At 43.8% G+C, this 19,508-nt stretch overlaps 1 protein-coding gene across 5 annotated transcripts in view; it reads right to left on the reverse strand.

Annotated features, from left to right (window-relative positions):
• The window catches only part of HAPLN1 (hyaluronan and proteoglycan link protein 1), a 79,193-nt gene that overhangs the window by 50,341 nt on the left and 9,344 nt on the right, over positions 1–19,508 (reverse strand). Inside the window, exon 1 of one of the 5 annotated variants that reach the window (XM_070056881.1) lies at positions 14,064–14,200. The exons of the other annotated variants lie outside the window; for them this stretch is intronic. The gene's annotated coding sequence lies outside the window, so the exon portion shown is untranslated. Of the gene's footprint in view, positions 1–14,063; positions 14,201–19,508 lie in introns of those variants that run through there. 5 annotated transcript variants of the gene reach the window in all.

The following is a 19,508-nucleotide window of genomic DNA, read 5'->3' on the forward strand; positions in this document are numbered from 1 at the left end:
AGCCATATTAATGTTATTTTTAGAGCTTTCGTGGAATATCTTTGGGTTTATTAATACTCAGTGTTAAATATTGAAACAGTTACATGGTGTTCTTTTCAAAAGAGGGCTATTTTTATCTCCTATATTATCAAATTGGAGGTCTGATTTTTTCTCCTGCTCATGAGAACAATTATTTGATGTAATCTGGGTATGGATAAAGAAGTCGAAAGACATTTATGTAATTTTCACTAGACCTGCAGGCATGTTCATACAATTCATTACTACATTACTACATCCAGTCCTTTCATACTATCCTATTAAAATAAGTTATATTTTTATTATCACAAGTTTTACATGTATATATATGCAATTTTAGAGAAGCTAGGAAAATGAAAAAAACCAAAAATATTAAAATAAAATGATCTAGGATTTTGGCTTCTCATCAAGATGGAATAATAAAGTCAGAATTTAACTTCCTAATACAACTGAAAAAGCAAATTCACAAATTCAAGGAAAAAAACACCTCAAGATATTGGCCATTAGGCAAAGCAGGAGAGCAGCTTTAATGAACAAGACACAATGAGATGAGGAAATGGCAGAACAGAGAGGGAGGTTACTGCTCTCAAGAGGGGAAGATAGTTTAAAAGAAGTGGAAAGAGTGCAGTCTCAGGGAAGAGTCTGGTAGAAAATGCCCGAGAAAACTCCTTGCAATTTAGAGGGACACTGCAGACCCACATGGGGGGTGTGGATGTGCACAACCCAGGGCCCCAGCAGCCAAAAGCCTCAGCACCAGCTTTGGAGAGTGAGGTGAGACCAGACGGTAGCAGCCCAAGCCACTGGTGATAAAGCTGCTGGCAGAGCCTGGCTGAGTATGGCTTGGAACCCTCTAGGGGAGAGTGCACCTGCCAACCTTGAGGGAAAAAAAGGAGGGGCATCTTTCTCTTTCCCTGATCACCCAGCACCAGTGTCCTATAGCTAGCCAAGAGAAGGCAGGTGCCATTTTGGACATATGTAACAGTATCCATGCATGCAGAAACCAGCCAAGTGGAGACACCCAAGTCTGGCTGGGAAAACTGACACTGGGCTGGGTGCTCGTGACTGTGGGAGCTTTGTGTGCTGTGACTGTGCAAACACTATGGCTGTTTGTGAGGGTGCATGGTGTGGCTGGGTCTCTGGGCAGTCACTGTGGGCAGCTCCACACGTTTGGGGCTCCCCGATTCCCTGGTGAGGGTCACTGCTGTGGGGTCTGTGCACAGATCCTTTGTGTAGTTCTTGTGGCAGTGTGAATATCATACCCACTGGGACTAGTGCCCAGGCATTGGTCTCCTTGGAGGAGAGGAAGTGAACATGAGACTATGCCAACAGAGCAGATTAATCCCCTCTGATTTAAAAAAAAAAATGCCATCTTACTTGTTAAAATGATCAGTTTAAGTTCATAATTGATCAGAAAGATAGGATTAAGTGTCAAAGGGATCACATAAACAAGACCAGTGTCTGCTAATAATAATTGATATAATTAAAAGGAGAGAATTAAGCAACATGGGAAGCGAGATATACAGCAGACACACAGAATGGCAAATGCCCTAAATAGCACTCTGGCCTTAGAATCAGCTCTTAAGGCATTCAATCTGGCTGAAAAGCCCATTAGAGTTTCTCAGGCACAGAAAGCCAAGACACTGTGGCAAAAAATGACCTAAATGAAAGATTTCTGAGTGAGATCCCAGCAGAAAGAATGGGCCATCAAAGGAGGAGGTACCTTTCTCTGAAGGGAGGAGAGAACTTCCACTTTGACTATGGCCTTGTCTAAATAAGGTCAGAGTTTGTGAACTCAAGAGGCTTCCATAGACTTGGCAGCTCATGACAAGAGTCTCGGGTGATCACTGACATCATAAACAAGAGTGTCAATTGTTAAATCAACAACAGGAGTCACTGTGCACTTCCTCCCCATGTAGGATCTCTGTCCTTAATGTGTTGTACAATGTGAATTAACAGTAACACTAGTATTCAAACAGTACTCTATACTTTGTGTGTCTGTGTGGGTGCAATCTGTTGAAATCTTTACTTAATATATACTAAGTTGATTTTCTGTAAATAAAGATAATTGAAGCCGGCGCCGTGGCTCAATAGGCTAATCCTCCACCTTGCGGCGCCGGCACACCGGGTTCTAGTCCCGGTTGGGGCACCGGATTCTGTCCCGGTTGCCCCTCTTCCAGGCCAGCTCTCTGCTATGGCCAGGGAGTGCAGTGGAGGATGGCCCAGGTGCTTGGGCCCTGCACCCCATGGGAGACCAGGAAAAGCACCTGGCTCCTGGCTCCTGCCAGGATCAGCGCGGTGCGCCGGCTGCAGCGGCGGCCATTGGAGGGTGAACCAACGGCAAAGGAAGACCTTTCTCTCTCTGTCTCTCTCTCTCACTGTCCACTCTGCCTGTCAAAAAAAAAAAAAAAAAGATAATTGAAAATGAATTTCAATGAAGAATGGGATGGGAGAGGGAGTAGGAGATGGGATTGTTTGTGGGTGGGAGGGTGTTTATGGGGGGAAAACCGATATAATCCAAAAGTTGTATTTTTGAAATTTATATTTATTGTATTTCTTTAAAAAAATTCACCAAGCCTAATTTCAGTGACATCTTGGGCACTCCCCTCACCCTGGAGCAGTTAACAGAGCTCCCTGGCCACACCCAGCACATGCCTCTGGGTGTTCACTGAAAGAGCAGGCACTCCACTAAGCCACAGAGGCGCAGGCCAAAGACCAAAGCCATCACAGGGAAACAAACTAAGTATCTCCACCAATGCCCCAAAATAACTCAAGAAACAAGAATAAGGAAGACAACATGATGCCCCAAAAGGAACACAGCAACACTTCAATACTAGAATGTGAAGATGAAGAGATTGAGGAATGCCAGAAACAGACTTCAAAAAATTGGTCATAGGATTACTTAGAAGTAATCAGAAGCAAATCCTGGAATTAACAAAATCCACATAGGACATGAATGAACATTTTTACCATGAAATTGAGATTTTAGAGAAATCAAAATGAAATATTGAAAATGAAGAATTCAATAGATCAAATAAAAGTGTGATGGAAAGCCTCAACAACAGACTCGGTGAAGCAGAAGAAAGAATATCCGAGTTAGAAGACAAATCTCTGGGAATTTTACAGTCAGACCAAAAAAAGAGAAGACATTAGAGAACTAGAAAACAGTGTTGGAGATTATAGGGGACACTATGGAACAACTCAGCATACCGGTCTTAGGAGTTCCTGGAGGTGTGAAATAGAGAATGGATTAGAAGGCCTTTTTAGTGAAATAACTACAGAAAACTTTCCTAATTTGGAGCAAGTACAGGATGTCCGAGTACAGGAAGCACTTACAAAAGATGCTTAAGGATGTGCTACACACCAGCACTATGAAGGTTGGTGAAGGCAGAAAATCTCCCAGTAAAAATAGAAAGGAAATCCAAAGGAGTTCCAATAGGAACATTTATGGAAAAATGGCAGGGAAATTGAACTCACTCTGGTTTTTCTTTGTAGTTGCTTAATTTTCAAAATATCTTGTTATTGGGAATCCAGCCAGATATTAAAACAATCTGTTCTTTTTTTTTTACCTTCTCTTATTATATACCATTCATATGATTACAGTTTTAAGTCTTAGTTCTTATGTATTTAGGCAGAAGATTGTATTCGTTATTTTAAATGAATTTTTTCCTATCTTTGAAGCTCAGTCCATAAATGTGTTGTTTCCACAAAAGAAAATACTTGGGTTTGCATTACTTGAATACTTGAAAATTGAAATTAATAAGAAACATTAGGTAATCAATTAGGTTTTTATTTCTGGATAAAATTAGAAATGAAATAAAAATTTGCACTACTTAAAGGATGAAAATAATGATAGTGCTTATAAGCACTGTGAACCCTTTGGTGTTTGAGGCATTAAAAATTCAAGTGTCACTAGATTTTTCTCCTGAAATCCTGCTCTTTTTATTTCATGCATTTACTCCTAATATTGATGTTGCAGAACAGCAGAGTTAAAGTGTCATTATATCTGTGTTCACTATGAATCTCATAGCTTTTCTAGTTAGGAAATAATCGTCCCCAAAACACTCTCACTTTTTGGATAACATTTTACCCAGTAATGGTATTTTAGATACCTTTAATCGTTTTAATAAAATGTCTGCAAAAATTAAAATATTGCATATTGTATTTGAACTAGTTAGTGAAGAGTAAGGAAAAAAAACTAGCTTATTGAGACTGTGGATGCTCCCTTAAATTTCAAAAAAAAATTTTTCTAAGATTTATTTATTTACTTGTAAGTCGGAGTTACACAGAGATAGGATGGGGGAGGGAGAGAGGGAGAGAGGGAGAGAGGGAGAGAGGGAGAGAGGGAGAGAGGGAGAGAGGGAGAGAGGGAGAGAGGGAGAGAGGGAGAGAGGGAGAGAGGGAGAGAGGGAGAGAGGGAGAGAGGGAGAGAGGGAGAGAGGGAGAGAGGGAGAGAGGGAGAGAGGGAGAGAGGGAGAGAGGGAGAGAGGGAGAGAGGGAAAGGTCTTCCATCTGCTGGTTCTTTCCCCAGATGGCTGTACCGATCTGAAGCCAGGAGCCAGAAGCTTCCTTCGGGTCTCCCACGCGAGTGCAGGGGCTCAAGGACTTGGGTCATCTTCCACTGCTTTCCCAGGCCACAGCAGAGAGCTGGATGGAAGTGGAGCAGCCAGGACTCGAACCGGAACCCACATGGGATGCTGGCAGTGCAGGCAGTGGCTTTACCTGCTACATCACAGTGCAGGCTCCAAATTTCAAAATTTTTAATAAAGGAACTTTCAGAGATAGGTAGAGACCCAACAGTATCCATTCAGCTAGCTCCTGTGACATGGAAAGGAACCCTGGAAACAGTGGAGGACGTGTGAGGGCAGTTACTGGCCATGGTTGTGGTTGTGGTCTGCTCGTACTTAATACAGGTACTGGACACACTGACATTCTTGTTGCCCAATAATCTGGAGTAGTGCCCTTCATTTATCTGTACTAAAATAACTATAAGTTAATGGAACCTATAAGGAAACTTTATGACTGTATTGTATTTGGGAGCCTTTGTACAGCTAGGTAGTTTCCACTATATAAAGTATTTTGATTTAAGGGCCAGCACTGTGGCAAAGTAGGTTAATCTTCCACCTGCACAGGCATCCCATTTGGGAGCCGGTTCTGGACTGGCTGCTCCTCTTCCAATCCAGCTCTTTATAGCGGGGGGAAAGCAGTGGAACATGGCCCAAGTGCTTATGCTCCTCCATCCACGTGGGAGCCAGAAGGAGCTCCTGGCTCCTGGCTTTGGACCGGTGCAGCTCCGGCCGTTGCAGTTATCTGGGGAGTGAACCAATGGAACGAAGACCTCTCTCTGTTGCTCCCTCTCACTGTAACTCTACCTCGCAAATAAATAAATAAAAGCTTTAAAAAGAAAATTTACCAAAGGAAGAAAACATGACATTATTCATCTGCTTAAATGATAACTTGCTTATTGAGTTTAAGAAAAATATGAGATGCTATGATGTGAAATTGGCAAGTTGGAGCATAAAGTTTAAATCTGCTTCTCAAATGTGAACCATAGTAGTCTAATGCTGCTTTACATATTCTGCAAGTGCTACAGATAGTCTCAGCACTGGAATGTATTGACACCTGTCAAACGAATGCAACTTTCCATGTGGGTGTCTTGATATGCCTCAGAACGTATCCGAGTATCTGCAAATTTGTTCATCTGTTTGATAATGGAGATACTTCCTGTTCATTTTTTGTTGTTGTTCCATATTTTCATGTTTAGATTTGAATTTTTACATTTTTACTACTGTTAATTTAAGTAAAATTTATTCAATGGTTAAAATGGAGTTGTCGGTGAAGAAACTTAAACAGCCTCATTCATGTAACTGCTTGAGTAAAAACTACATTTTGTGTTCTATATTCATATGCTTTTAATGACCTGTACCTCTGTTTAAATTTAAATGATGATGTTTAGGCTTTGATCCTGTTTAATAAGGCTTCTAGCCATTGACTACGTGAAGGAATGTATCTTTTTGAAGAGATTTATATTCTGCAAATAAAAATTGGTTGAAACAAACAAACAAACATACAAGACACAATGAGGCAAGCCATGAGCCTGTGTCAGCCTGAGGAAGGCTTCTATGCTGTGCAGAAGGGGGAACCAGCGAGAGCCTGCAGGGCAACTTGACCTGAAGAGATGCAGCCAGGAGTCCTGGAAATCCGAGTCTGCCAGCAGTCCTAGGAAGATCTTCAGAAGTAGCTCCACACAACGTCAAGAGAAAAGGAACACGCAACTGGGTACAGCTCTGGCCTGACCTAACAGACTTACAAGAATGACCTGAAGGAACCAAGTCCTCTCTGCTTCTAGTGTATCTCTCAGCAATGCACAACAATGGTTGTAGGAAGAAAATGTATTTGGCAATAAACAGGTTACAATTAAAAAGTTAAGGCATCCACTACAACACATGCAAAGAGAGAGGGCAAGAGAGAAAGAGAAGGGGAGAGAGAATGAGAGAGGGAGGGAAAGAGAAGGAGGTAGAGAGAGAAAGGGAGGGAGGGAGAGGGAGAGGGAGAGGGAGAGGGAGGTAGAGAGAGAAAGGGAGGGAGAGGGAGAGGGAGGGGGGAGAGGGAGAGGGGAGAGAGCAGAGAGGAGGTAGGGAGGGAGAGGAAGGAGAGGCAGAAGGAGGGAGGGGGAGAGAGAAGGAGGGAGGGGGAGAGAGAAGGAGGGAGGGGGAGAGAGAAGGAGGGAGGAAGGAGGGGGAGGGAGGGAGGAGGGGGAGAGGGAGGGAGGAGGGGGAGAGGGAGGGAGGAGGGGGAGAGGGAGGGAGGAGGGGGAGAGGGAGGGAGGAGGGGGAGAGGGAGGGAGGAGGGGGAGAGGGAGGGAGGAGGGGGAGAGGGAGGGAGGAGGGGGAGAGGGAAGGAGGGAGGGAGGAGGGGGAGAGGGAAGGAGGGAGGGAGGAGGGGGAGAGAGGGAGGAGGGGGAGAGAGGGAGGAGGGGGAGAGAGGGAGGAGGGGGAGAGAGGGAGGAGGGGGAGAGAGGGAGGAGGGGGAGAGAGGGAGGAGGGGGAGACAAGGACTGACCCAGAAATGATACAGATGATAAAGCAGGTGACAAGGTTGATGCAAACAGTAGACATAGTAGCATTTTGATGTTCTGATCTCTCTTCCAAACGTTCAAGACACTAGAACTGACGTGTTAAATAGATGCATGGAAAGTCATTTTAAAAGATCCACATAAAACATTTACAGTGCCTGTAGTGAGATTAATGGCAGGTTAACAATTCAGAATAAAAGATAAGTGAAGTTAAAGATAATGCCATTGAGGTTTTCCAACATGAAATGTACACATAAAAAGACTAAAAATTAAAAAAGGAAACAGCATCACTCAACTTTGGGACAACTTAATTGACCAAATAAATATGTAATTGGAGATTCCCAAAGGAAAGAGGGAAAGAATGGATTAAAAAATTGAAGAAATAGACTTTAATCTTTCAAATGTTATGAAAACTCTATACTCATGTCTAAGAAGCTTAGCAAACTTCAATTAATAGAAACATGAAGAAAATGAAACCAAGGCACTGAATGATCAAATTGTTCAAAACTAATGTCAAGAAAATCTGAAAAAGAAGAGAAAAAGATATAGAAGATTAAAGAAGAGGGAGTATTTCTGAGACAAAACAGAAAGACATTGGAGCAAGATTTGAAAGCTCAGAAAAAAATTCTGTCAACCTAGAGTTCTTTACTCTGCAAAAATAAGCAAAGATACTATCAAACATACAAAAGTTAAAATAATTCACCAGTAGCCTATACGATCTTAAGTAGCTTATCACCTGGAGGTAGACTGGGATGAAGTAACACAAATACTAAAAACACAGTAACAGCCAGTAAGCTATCAAAAAGCCATAGCTAAGAAGGTAACCAAACAGAATTTTTTAAAAATACTCAAATTACTCGAAAAGAAGAGAGAGAAGGTTAATGGAAAAAAGAAAAAATGTGTAAGCATTAGCAAGAGGATACATTCAGAATCAACCATATTAATATTAAATGTAAATTGCACAAACACATCATTTAAAAGGCAAAGATAGTCAGAATCGATTTAAAAGAATGACCAAACTATGTATTTTCTAAATGACATACAACTTTAAAAAAAAAAAAAAAACACGTGAATAGGGGCTGACATTGTGGTGTAGTGGGTAAAGCCACCTCCTGCAATGCCAGCATCCCATATGGGTGCCAGTTTGAGTCCCAGCTGCTCCACTTCTGATGCAGCTCCCTGCTAATGCGCTTGGGAAAGCAGTGGAGGATGGCCCAAGTGCTTGGGCCCCTGCACCCACATGGGAAACTCAGATGAAGTTATTGGCTCCTGGCTTTGGCCTGCCCCAATGCTGGCCACTGTGGTCACTTGGGGGAGTGAACCAGCAGATGAAAGATCATTCTCTAATTCTGCCCTTCCAACAAATAGTATTTTTAAAAAAGTTATGAATATGTAACAAAAAGAATGGAAAACATGCTAACACTAATCAAAAGTCAGCTGGAGAGTCTATCTAGAAATATATGTAATATGTAAACATATAAAATGAGACAAAGTAGATTTCAGAACAAAAATCACCAACAACGACTACTTCATGATGAGAAAGGGTCAAATCACCAAAAGAACCAAATTACAGCCTTAAAAACGTGTTCTCCAAAAAGTGGTGCAAACAGCATGAAGCAAAAATTGATAGAACTCTAGGAGAGATTAGAAGACCTCTTTATCAATAACTGACAACGAGTAGATATGAAAATCAGCAAGTGTGCACAAAGCCTGAATACTAACAGTCTCTCCAAATGGGTATTTATACAACATTCTGTCGCTCCCCGTCTTCGTGGAGGAACGACACAGGACCCTGCGCTGTTCTTTCGTCTGCTCGGCCCTCCCCGGGTTTGCTGCTGGTTCTTCCCGGGTTGGCTACTGTCCCTTCCACCTCCGTGGAAGGGCGGTTCCCCCTGCCACTTTCCCCACTTCCGCGGGGGAGCGGCACACCGCCGGCCGGCTCTCTCGGGGGCTGCACAGGTGTTCCTTCAGGTAGATGTTCCCCTTAGATGTTCCTGGTGCATGCCGTCTCTCTCCTCCTTTATAGTCCTCCTCCGCCAATCCCAACTCGACTGCCCACACGCCGAGTACGCTGCTCTCCTCCAATCAGGAGCAGGTCCTGCTGTTTATTGGTTGAACTGGAGGCAGCTGGGTAGAAGCTGTTTTCTCCTCTCCCAGCGCCATATTGTGGGAGAGCAGATGCATAGAATAAGTCTTAATTCCAGTAACTTAGTCTAGTCCGAGTTGCTCCCCACACATTCGACTCAACAAGAACCAAATATACATTCTTCTCAAATGCATACTAACCATTTACTGTATTTTGGGCCAGAAAGCAATTCTTTTAAAAGATTTATTTCATTTATTTGAAAGGCAGAGTTACGGGGCTGGAGGGGTGTGTGTGCGAACAGAGAGATTTTCCATCCACTGGTTCACTCTCCAACGGCCGCAACAGCCAGGGCTGGGCCAGGCCAAAGCCAGGAACCAGGAGCTTCGTCCTGGGCTCCTACATGGATGCAGGAGCCCAAGGAGTTTGCCCATCCTTCGATGTTTTCCCAGGCACATAAGCAGGGAGCTGGAATGGAAGTGAAGCAGGCAGGACTCTAACCGGCACCCATATGAGATGCCAACACTGCAGGTACATACTTAACCAGTTATGCCACAACACCGGCTTCCATAAAGCCATTTTCTATAAATGTAGAATTTACTCAAGCATGTACAACGTATTATTCCTTGACTACAGAATTGTCAGAAATCAATGAAAATGTGAAATCTCTCTACTTGGCTGGAAACTAAACGAAAAGATTCTAAATAATCCAAGGATCAAAGAAGAAACCAAAAGGGTCATTAAAACTAATTTTGAACTGTACGAAAATGAGGACACATATTGAAATTCCTGGGGTGCAATAAAGCAGTACTTAGTGGAAAGGTACAGCCTTGGGGCTCAGCAGGTTGAGTCACTGTTTCCGAAGCTCGAATCCCACACCGAAGTGCCAGTTCAAGTCCCGGCTGCTCTGCTTCCAATCCAGCTTCCTGGAAGGCAGCAGAAGATGGCCTGGTTCTTGGGCCCCTGCTGTCCTTGTGGGAGACGTAGATGGAGTTTCAGGCTCTAGGCTTCGGCCTGGCCCAGCCCTGGCTGTTGAGACTGGGAGTGAGTCAGCAGATGGAAGATACCTCTGTCTCACTTCCAATCTGTCACACTGCCTTTCAGATAAAGCTATTCTTTTTTTAAGAATTATAATCTTGGAGTCTTGAAATACGAATTTGACAGAGTGATTACGATGCTGGTTGGGGGCCTGGTGCTGTGGCGCAATGGGTAAAGCCGCCGCCTGCAGTGCCAGCATCCCATATGGGTGCCGGTTTGAGTCCTAGCTGCTCCACTTCCAATCCAGCTCTCTGCTGTGGCCTGGTAAGGTAGTGGAAGATGGCCCAGGGCCTTGGACCCCTGCATCACCATGGGGCACCTGGAAGAAGCTCCTGATTTTGGATTGGTGCAGCTCCGGCCGTTGCAGCCAAATGGGGAGTGAACCAGTGGAAGGAATACCTCTCTCTGCCTCTCCTTCTCTATGTAACTCTGACTTTTAAATAAGGTAAATAAATGTTTTTTTTTTTTTTTAAAAAAGTACCATCACTATAGGAACATTTACTCATTAAAAAAAATATGCTGGTTGGGATGCCATGACGCTCTTCCTATCCTTCAGCTCGTGGAGACAGTTACCTGCTCAGCTTCCAATCCGGCTCCCTACTACCGCACCCTGGGAGGCAGAGGTGATGGCCCAGGTACTGGAGTCTGTGACACCTGTCCGGGAGGCCTAGTTTGAGTTTCTTGCTCCTGGCTTTGGCTTGGCCCAATCCTGGCTGTTATAAAAATTTACCTCAATTCCCCTGAGTATTTTATGGAGATGATAACAGATTAACAAAGTTTTCAATGGTTTCAATAGCGTTTTAAATATATTTGGATAGTCTCAAAACTACAGACACTATGAGACCTCTATGAATTACTCTATTGTATCACAAGTAATGAAACTTGGGATTTAAGTGAACTGTTGAAAGCACACAAAGGGTACATGGTAAAAGCCTCCGTTGGGACTTAAACTTAGGTCCTGCCTGGCCAATAGTTCAAGCTCTAAAATAAGTGAAATAAATTTAAACTTTATGAACATGGATACAATAGGTTTCTGCAAGACTCTTCAAATATAGCACTGTGTATATGATGTTATTTCTATAAAAAAAGTAGATTAAGTATAAATCCACGTTTTGATTACGTAGAAATGTATTTTTAGAATAGAATATGGTATTACAAACTTTAGAATTTTGTTGAACAAGTTTTCAATTCCTATGTACTATATTTGATATGAAGAATCAAATTTACTCCTGTGCATAAATTCTCCACCAGTGCCGGGAAAGTACTAAGTTAGTAAAATGTAAACTCTGATTTAAAGAGTATATACAATAAAGAGGTTTTGAAAATCATCAAGTAGCCAAACAATTAAAACCAGTCAATGCAACTGAAGGAGACTGCTTTTAAAGCCCCTTCCTCAATGTTTGGTTTAGGCTACGGAACTCTTAGAACAATTAGGGCAACCTACATACAACTGGATCTGAGGGACCCATCTTAGGGGTCCTTAAGGAATTAATGTGTAGCTCGGATTGCCAGTGATGACGGTCCAGGAGATGCGGCAGAAACTCCATGTCTGATTAGAGAGCTGTGCTGCATCGGAGATTAAAGGCCTGCAAGCATTGGAGAGCATCAAGCCCAACCATCGCAACCTCAGCCTGCACACAGTGCGTGCGACATTCTGCGTGTGCTTTGCTATTTTTCAACTGTGTATCAGGGCAAAGAAGAAGGCCTTTACTGTCCTTTCAAACTGAAGTTTCCTGTCCTGTTCACCCACACGCCGCAGGAATGTTGTATCACATAAATCCAACAGGCAAGGAAAGAACTGATTTTTACTATATTTAATACTAAATCCATCCTGTCCCATAGTTTTGCATAATAGGCCGAATTAACCACCAACTAAAATGTTGATGATAATAGGCCCCATGAGCCCAAGTAGATGTCTGCTTTAAGAGCAGGATACTGAAATGCCTGCTTCTTGTAGTAGGTTGGAACAAATGCTTTATTTACGATTACACAGATCTATAAAGGAACTGCAAAGAAATTCAGAATTTCAAAGAACAGACACTCTGGCATGCCCGTAGAGCAGATGCCTCATCCTTGGGGGACCCTCTTCCCCATCCGCTGGAGGGGACAGTCACAGATTTGTAACCACGCCGTCACCATTAGGATTAAGAGAGTTTGATGCCGGAGCCACATTCTGTCTGCCTCCCATCCTTAGGGTGGATACTGTCATTGTGGTGCACGCAAGGAGGGGTGGAAGGGAGCGCCAACAATGTATAGTAAGCTAGATGCACATCACATCTCGCTTTATACCAGTTGCAATAAATTGATACTTCCATTTAAGGTTCATATCTCAAGCTAGTTTGTTTTACTCTGTGGTTGCTAAAACATCGCCTCTCACGGTAACTGTTACACCAAAGCTAGATTTCCAATTTAGCTACTACCTGTCACTCTGAGGTTACAAATATTGAATGGTGGTGCAATTCTCTTCTTACTCTGCTCTCTGAAGATTAACATGGCATAGTAATAATGTGTCATGAAATACGGTAGTAATACTAATAATAATATATAATAATAATAATGAAATACGGACAACGGAGAGTAGAGATGATCAGTGCCTTCTGTTTTTTAAACAAACACTTCAATTCTGCACTGACAATTATCTTCTATTTCTCTGGAGTACCAGCTATTTGTTTAGTAAAAGGAGGCCTTTCCGGTGACAAGGACACTGGCTTACTCGTTTCTATAATTCTGTTAGCACAATCAGCCAAGAAGTTTGCTCTCAAGCGATGCTAATACAAATGAGCGTCTTGTTTTTAGTCTCAGAGTTTCAAAGCTGAAAGCCTTTAATAGGGCTATAAAGCTAATACCGAGAGTAATTACAATGTGTCTTGCAAGCAAGAAGAAATAAAATCATCTACAGGATTTGGAGGGATGGGTTGAAAATGACAAGGTTTTATGGAAAAAGATAACATTTCCACTGAAAAATTGCCCAAATATAGTGAAAATCCTAAATGTGTTCCATGTATCATCTCTGGGCAGAACTGCAAATGGATAGAGGCTGAGAAGCTGATTTTGCACAATGACAGAAAAAAAAAAACTTCCTAACAAGTCATCTAAAAGTGAAAATCATTTCATTGTTTGGAATCCATGGTGCTCACGCCACAGCAGGTGTTACAGCGGCTCCACAGGCATCTGCCAATGTATTTCCCCAGGGATTTTACAGTGGGCGGGATGTTGGAACAGACTGGGTCCTTTCAGCTCTTGATTGCAAACCCAACCTTTCAACTCAGAACCCAGCGGCTCCGAAGAGAGATTCTGAAACCCTATGAACAGAGACTCCATAAATTAGTAAAAGACATTTCAATAATTAATCGCAATACAAGACATGCAAAAGGGTGTGAAGTAAGGATGGAATAAGGACAATATTAAAGAACGGAGAAAGATGCGACAAATTCAAGCTAGAGAGACAATGGGAGTGAAGCTGGAGCTAGTGTGTCATTAATGTCCTGGTAAGAGCCATGTTTCCCGGGCGGAAGGAGGACATGGAAATCCTGCCTAAGCAAAGAACCTGCGTGCAGAATTAGAGGAGCAGGCTCGTGGGCACGTCTGGGAAGAGATTTAAGTTGTTATAGTCGTGATAACTTTATATCTACTTTGGTTACCAAGACCTGCTTTTCAGGGACTTACATAGCTGTAACATTGCCAAATACCCTACAATAATCAAATCTCTCAACGATCCATTTCTTCTTTGTAATTTACAATAACATTAAATATGGAGAAAGGTGGATATACACTGCCTACACTGCTTCTGGAATGTTCTCTGGATGGCCCAGGGCCCATACCACATCTGAAAACAGATTACGGGCACTGAGTCACCACGAATGTGTGTCCCCTGCCAGGGCCTCCAGGGAGCTGGGCACAACGGCAAACTCTCCAGGCTCCAAGTGTGCTGTCACAGAAAGCAGATAAGAGCTGCCCGGGACACAGATAAGCTCACTCGCCGATTCCCGGCATTCCCTACAATGGAGAGAAAAACAGATTTTCCAACTTGGTATTGTGGTTCTTCTTGGTCTATCTCAAGTCTCTTGTTTCTGGAAGCTTTTAATATTCTGTTTTTTGGCAGCAGTTTTCCAATGCCATGGCCTGGGTAGGAGGTTTTTTCTTTGGGTATTTATCCTGTTGGGGAATTGTAGTGCTTTCTGAATTGGTGACTTACTGGGCAGTCACAAGTCACCATTTCTGAGATGGTTTCCGTTTTTCCCTCCAAGACGCCAGTGTCTATCCCATGCCTTATCATTCCCTCATCATTCCCATATCTTGCATTTTCTCCCAAGTTTCAGTCTAGTTAAGTTTTCAGACCAATTTTCCATTTACTAACCATCTCTTCAATACATTTAAACTTTGCCAAACTCATATTGAATTCTTAATTCATTATGTTTTATTTTTTTAGTTCTAGAATTTCCATTTTAATCATTTCTTGCAACTTCCACTTTATCTTGGGAGCCGGCGCTGTGGTGTAGTAGGTTAAGCATCTGTCTTCAGTGCCAGCATTGCATATGGGTGCCAGTTCAAGTTCTGGCTGCTCCTTAGATCCAGCTCTCTGCTATGGCCTGGGAAAGCAGTAGAAGATGGCCCAAGTCCTTGGGCCCCTGCACCCGCGTGGGAGACCCAGAAGAAGCTTCTGGCTCCTGGCTTCAGATCAGCCCAACTCCGGCCTTTGCAGCCATCTGGAGAGTGAACCAGCAGATAGAAGACCTCTCTCTCGTCTCTCCCTCTGCCTATCTCTGCCTATCTCTGCCTCTCAAGTAAATAAATAAAATTTTTAAAAAGAATTCTGAATCTTGGTATCTAATTTCTGAAGCATGAGTCACATACAGTCTGGATCTGACATATCTAATCCTTAGAATTCCTGTTGACCTATTTCCATTGTCTGTGTTACGACCTTGACTTCTGGGGTCACTTAGTCCTGGAATGTTGGGCGATTTCTGATGATGCTGGAAAGTTGAGCTAGAGTCAGGTCGCTGAGAATTGCAGACCGTGGAAAGCACTGCAGAGCTATAAGCTCTTACTCTGCAGAAAGATTACTCTAGCTTCAGTGTGAGCGAATGCCTTAGACAGGAACAAGGCTGGAGACACAGAGACCCATGGGTAAGGTTTGCAGGAATCCAGGCAAGAGAAGTTGATGTGGAGCAGGAGGATTCATGCTCCTGGGGACAGAAAAGAGGGAAGAGCTATTTATGGGACAGAATCCACAGGGCGATTCTCCCTGTAGGGAGCAACTCGGACTAGACTGTTACTGGAATTAAGACTTATTCTATGCATCTGCTCTCCCACAATATGGCGCTGGGAGAGGAGGAAACAGCTTCTACACAGCTGCCTCCAGTTCAACCAATAAGCAGCAGGACCTGCTCCTGATTGGAGGAGAGCAGCGTGCTCGGCACGTGGGTAGCAGAGTTGGGATTGGTGGAGAGGACTATAAAGGAGGAGAGAGACAACATGCACCAGGAATATCTATCTGAAGGAACACCTGAGCAGCCCCCGAGAGAGCTGGCTGGTGGTGTGCCGCTCCCCCGCGGAAGTGGGGAAAGTGGCAGGGGGAACCGCCCTTCCACGGAGGTGGAAGGGACGGTAGCCAACCCGGGAAGAACCAGCAGCAAACCCCGGGAAGGGCCGAGCAGACAAAAGAACAGCGCAGGGTCCTGTGTCATTCCTCCGTGAAGAGGGGGAGCGACACTCCCGTTTCCTTAGTTTTTGGAAACTAAGTGGAGAGAAAACAGTGCTATTTACTCTCTTGATAAAATATGTGGAGGTTTAGATTCAGGAGAAAGAACAAGAGTTCCTTGGGGACTCATGGAGTTTGAGATGCTTGCGACACCTGCTAGCAGAGGTGGCTTGGCCTCTCTGGGCAAAGTCCGGGTCGATGAGCAGGTCTGGGAGCCGAGAGCACGCTGGAGGGGGTGGTCCGTGAGGGCAGGTGGCAGTGCACGGGGCGAGGCTGAGCTCAGGGCAGAGTGTCTCGGGCAGAAGCCCTCGGAGTTCAGACGGCCAAGGGATATGTGGGCTTCTGCTGAGCTGGAGTAACCCACAACTCCGCAGTTCAGGGAATGTGATGTCACCAAGCCAAGGGTACAGACGACTGTGCAGGAAACAAGATCCCCGAGATGAAGAGAAAACAGAAAACAAGGCTTGGATGACGCTGGCAGCCAGCACTGCCGTGCAGATGGAGGGGGAAGTGCATTTCAGCGAGCAGAGGGTGAAATGAGGTGAGGGTGAAGGGGCAGACCATGAACTTGGGTAAGGACAAAGGCTGTAGAAGGAGTGTGTGCGAGGTCAGGGAAAGTTTCATCCGTTAAGACGAAAGCGCTGTGACCATGACCGAGAGCCAGCAGGAAGACAGAACCGGAGCAGCAGGGGTTGAAGATGAAGAGGGAGGAGACCTAACCAGCAGGGATTTCCCCATGAAGACTGGCAGAGAGGGGATGCAGAGCTCAGATGATGAGCTCAACCTCAGACTCTCGAGGGCAAGGAGAGTCTACAAAACTCCTCTATGGCTAGGATAAGAGAGACTGTGTGGTGCAGGCCAGGGCAGAATGCGACAGAAGGTTCCTCTTTTAGTATGGGTTAGGGAGGCTTGGGACGCAGCAGTAAAGGTCCTGCTGATCTGAGACTGGGCCACCTAGTTTGCCCCACTGCACAGGGTTAAAGGAGTTTGTCCCAGCAGTTCCCAGCAGCCCCAGCAGGTGGAGCAAGTGCACAGGAACTGGATAGATTCCTCATGAAAAGGATTTTGTCTAGTGGCTCCCTTGGCAGGCAACAGGACAGGGACATTGAAGATGTTGGAAGCACGAAGGGCAACGGAGTGAGAAGTGAAAAGGAAAGAAAACAAGCAGCCAGGAGGAAGGTAGGAAGCCCAAGACGCAGACAAGCGAGTTCCACGGGCCAGGAGTTGAGAACGCCAAGCTTCCAAGTTTGAGGATGCAGAACTTTGAAAGTGACCAGTTTGCCTGAGACAGCCGTGTGTACAGGCGTTCTGCTGTCGTCATCACCAAGGCACTCCCATTCATGTCAAATGAGTTGGAAGTGGAAAATGTTAATTTTCAAAGATGTACATGACTAATATTTTAGGTAAACTTAAAAAATGATGATCACCCATATAAATGAATGGAATTGGAAATCTTCCAAATCTGTGCCCTGGCTTGAAAGGTAAATCCTATTATCTTGGTATACAGAGAAAGAGAACACGGGTCACTCTTAGTCGAGGGAAAAAAAGTTGAATTTTGGAAACACCGAGCTCTCAAAGCTTATGGGGAGTTCAGGTTGAAGGGTCACATTAACCAAACTGGCATGCAGACAGAACTACATTCACTCAGAGCAGGAATTCACGGAGCACTCAACGACTTCTACTTCAGGGGTTCTCTCAGGAATGGCACGCTCATTTGCAGACAAATGCAGAAAATGTTTGCATTCCATACTTGACACTATTTTCTTGGTACTAGCATATATAGCCTTTTTTTTTTTTTGTAAAATGAAAAGAACTAATTTGTGTGAGGAGTCATTTTAATAACATTGGCAGAATGGTCATATGGTCTGTTATTTGGGGTAATATCTCAAAACGCTCACAAGGTGGCAGCACAATCATAACACAACAGGGGGAAAAACCTTTTTTTTGGGGTATTTGCTGTTAAAATATTTGAATTTATGCCCGCTGTACAATACTTAAATTTTGTTTCTGAATGTATGGCCCTTCATTGAAAGTAAGTCATCTTTGTTTTATAATTGATGACTTGAAAATGGAAAAAACTGAAATGCTTAATTTTCAAAACTGTACATTATTTTAAAATATTTGGACAAAGTACAAACTAGATTAGCAACATACATTGCTGGAATTCTTCATACCTCTATTACAATGTAGGGCTCTGGTTGTAAATGGTCTATCGGTTATATATATATATATATATATTTTTTTTTTTTTACAGGCAGAGTTAGTGAGAGAGAGAGACAGAGAGAAAGGTCTCCCTTTGCTGTTGGTTCACCCTCCAATGGCCGCCGCGGCCGGTGCACCGCGCTGATCTGAAGGCAGGAGCCAGGTGCTTCTCTTGGTCTCCCATGGGGTGCAGGGCCCAAGCACTTGGGCCATCCTCCACTGCACTCCCAGGCCACAGCAGAGAGCTGGCCTGGAAGAGGGGCAACCGGGAAAGAATCCGGCGCCCTGACCAGGACTAGAACTTGGTGTGCCGGCGCCGCTAGGCGGAGGATTAGCTTAGTGAGCTGCGGCGCCGGCCTATCAGTTTATATCTTAATTAAGATATTTTAGTTAGACAACGATATTTAGGGCATTTTTCAGATACAATTATCTCACTAGTGAAAATAAATGCAGCGACTTCACTCACTGGTTTTTAACAGAACAACATTTGGAATTCTCAGAGAAATTCTCATGCGGTATATTCAATTTACGGGAACTTCAAGGAGGGAAAAGGCCTGGCAGATTCAGCCAACAAAAAATACAGAACACTCAGTTACACTTGAACTTTGCATAAAAAGAACTTTTTTTTCATTAGTAACAAACATGTCCCTTGCCATGTTGGGGATATATTTATCTAACACATAATTCAACTATTTTTTTGCGTTTTATCTGGCAATCCAAAGAGTAGAGAGGAGAATTACAGACAAGAAGCAAGTTTCCGACCTGACTAGGCAAAGCCAGAATTAGGGGCTCCAAGTTGGATCAAAGGTTTGGAAGTCTTGAGATCCCAGAACTAGGAAGAGAGCTGTAAACAGACGAGCCAGTCTGCATTCTCTGGGGGGGACTCACTTCTATGTTAACCTAAACAGCATGGGCTAAAGTTAATCAAGCAGTCTGAATTACCACCTACCCCGCACACGAATTACTGATGTTTCAACCACAAACTACAGCAGCATATATTTAAAGTCAGTTCACTATTGGGCCAAATTCAATCAATAACTGCAATTCAGACATTCTGGGGACTTATATACAGGGTTGTCATTGTCAAGATCTGTCATTAGGACATCAAGGCTCGGAAATGCCATTTTAATTTCACTTAACAAACATGCCTGGCATCTTCTCCATGCAGGGGGCTAGGAGATTCAGGACTCACTGAACATCGCCATTACCCAACCCAGTGGACATTTATGGTTGATAAAGTAGGGGTTCAGAGTTATACATAAGTAACCAAACACATTCTTGCCATTTTAACCCCTGGTTTCAGTTCTCGGTCACTGCTTTGTGCTATGATTGGCTGGGGGGTGATCACTTCCCCTGGGCCAAGTATTTCCAGTCACCAACCTCACGTTGGAGATGCC

Source organism: Oryctolagus cuniculus, chromosome 14 (assembly GCF_964237555.1).
Source record: "Oryctolagus cuniculus chromosome 14, mOryCun1.1, whole genome shotgun sequence".
Taxonomy (NCBI): Eukaryota; Metazoa; Chordata; class Mammalia; order Lagomorpha; family Leporidae; genus Oryctolagus; species Oryctolagus cuniculus.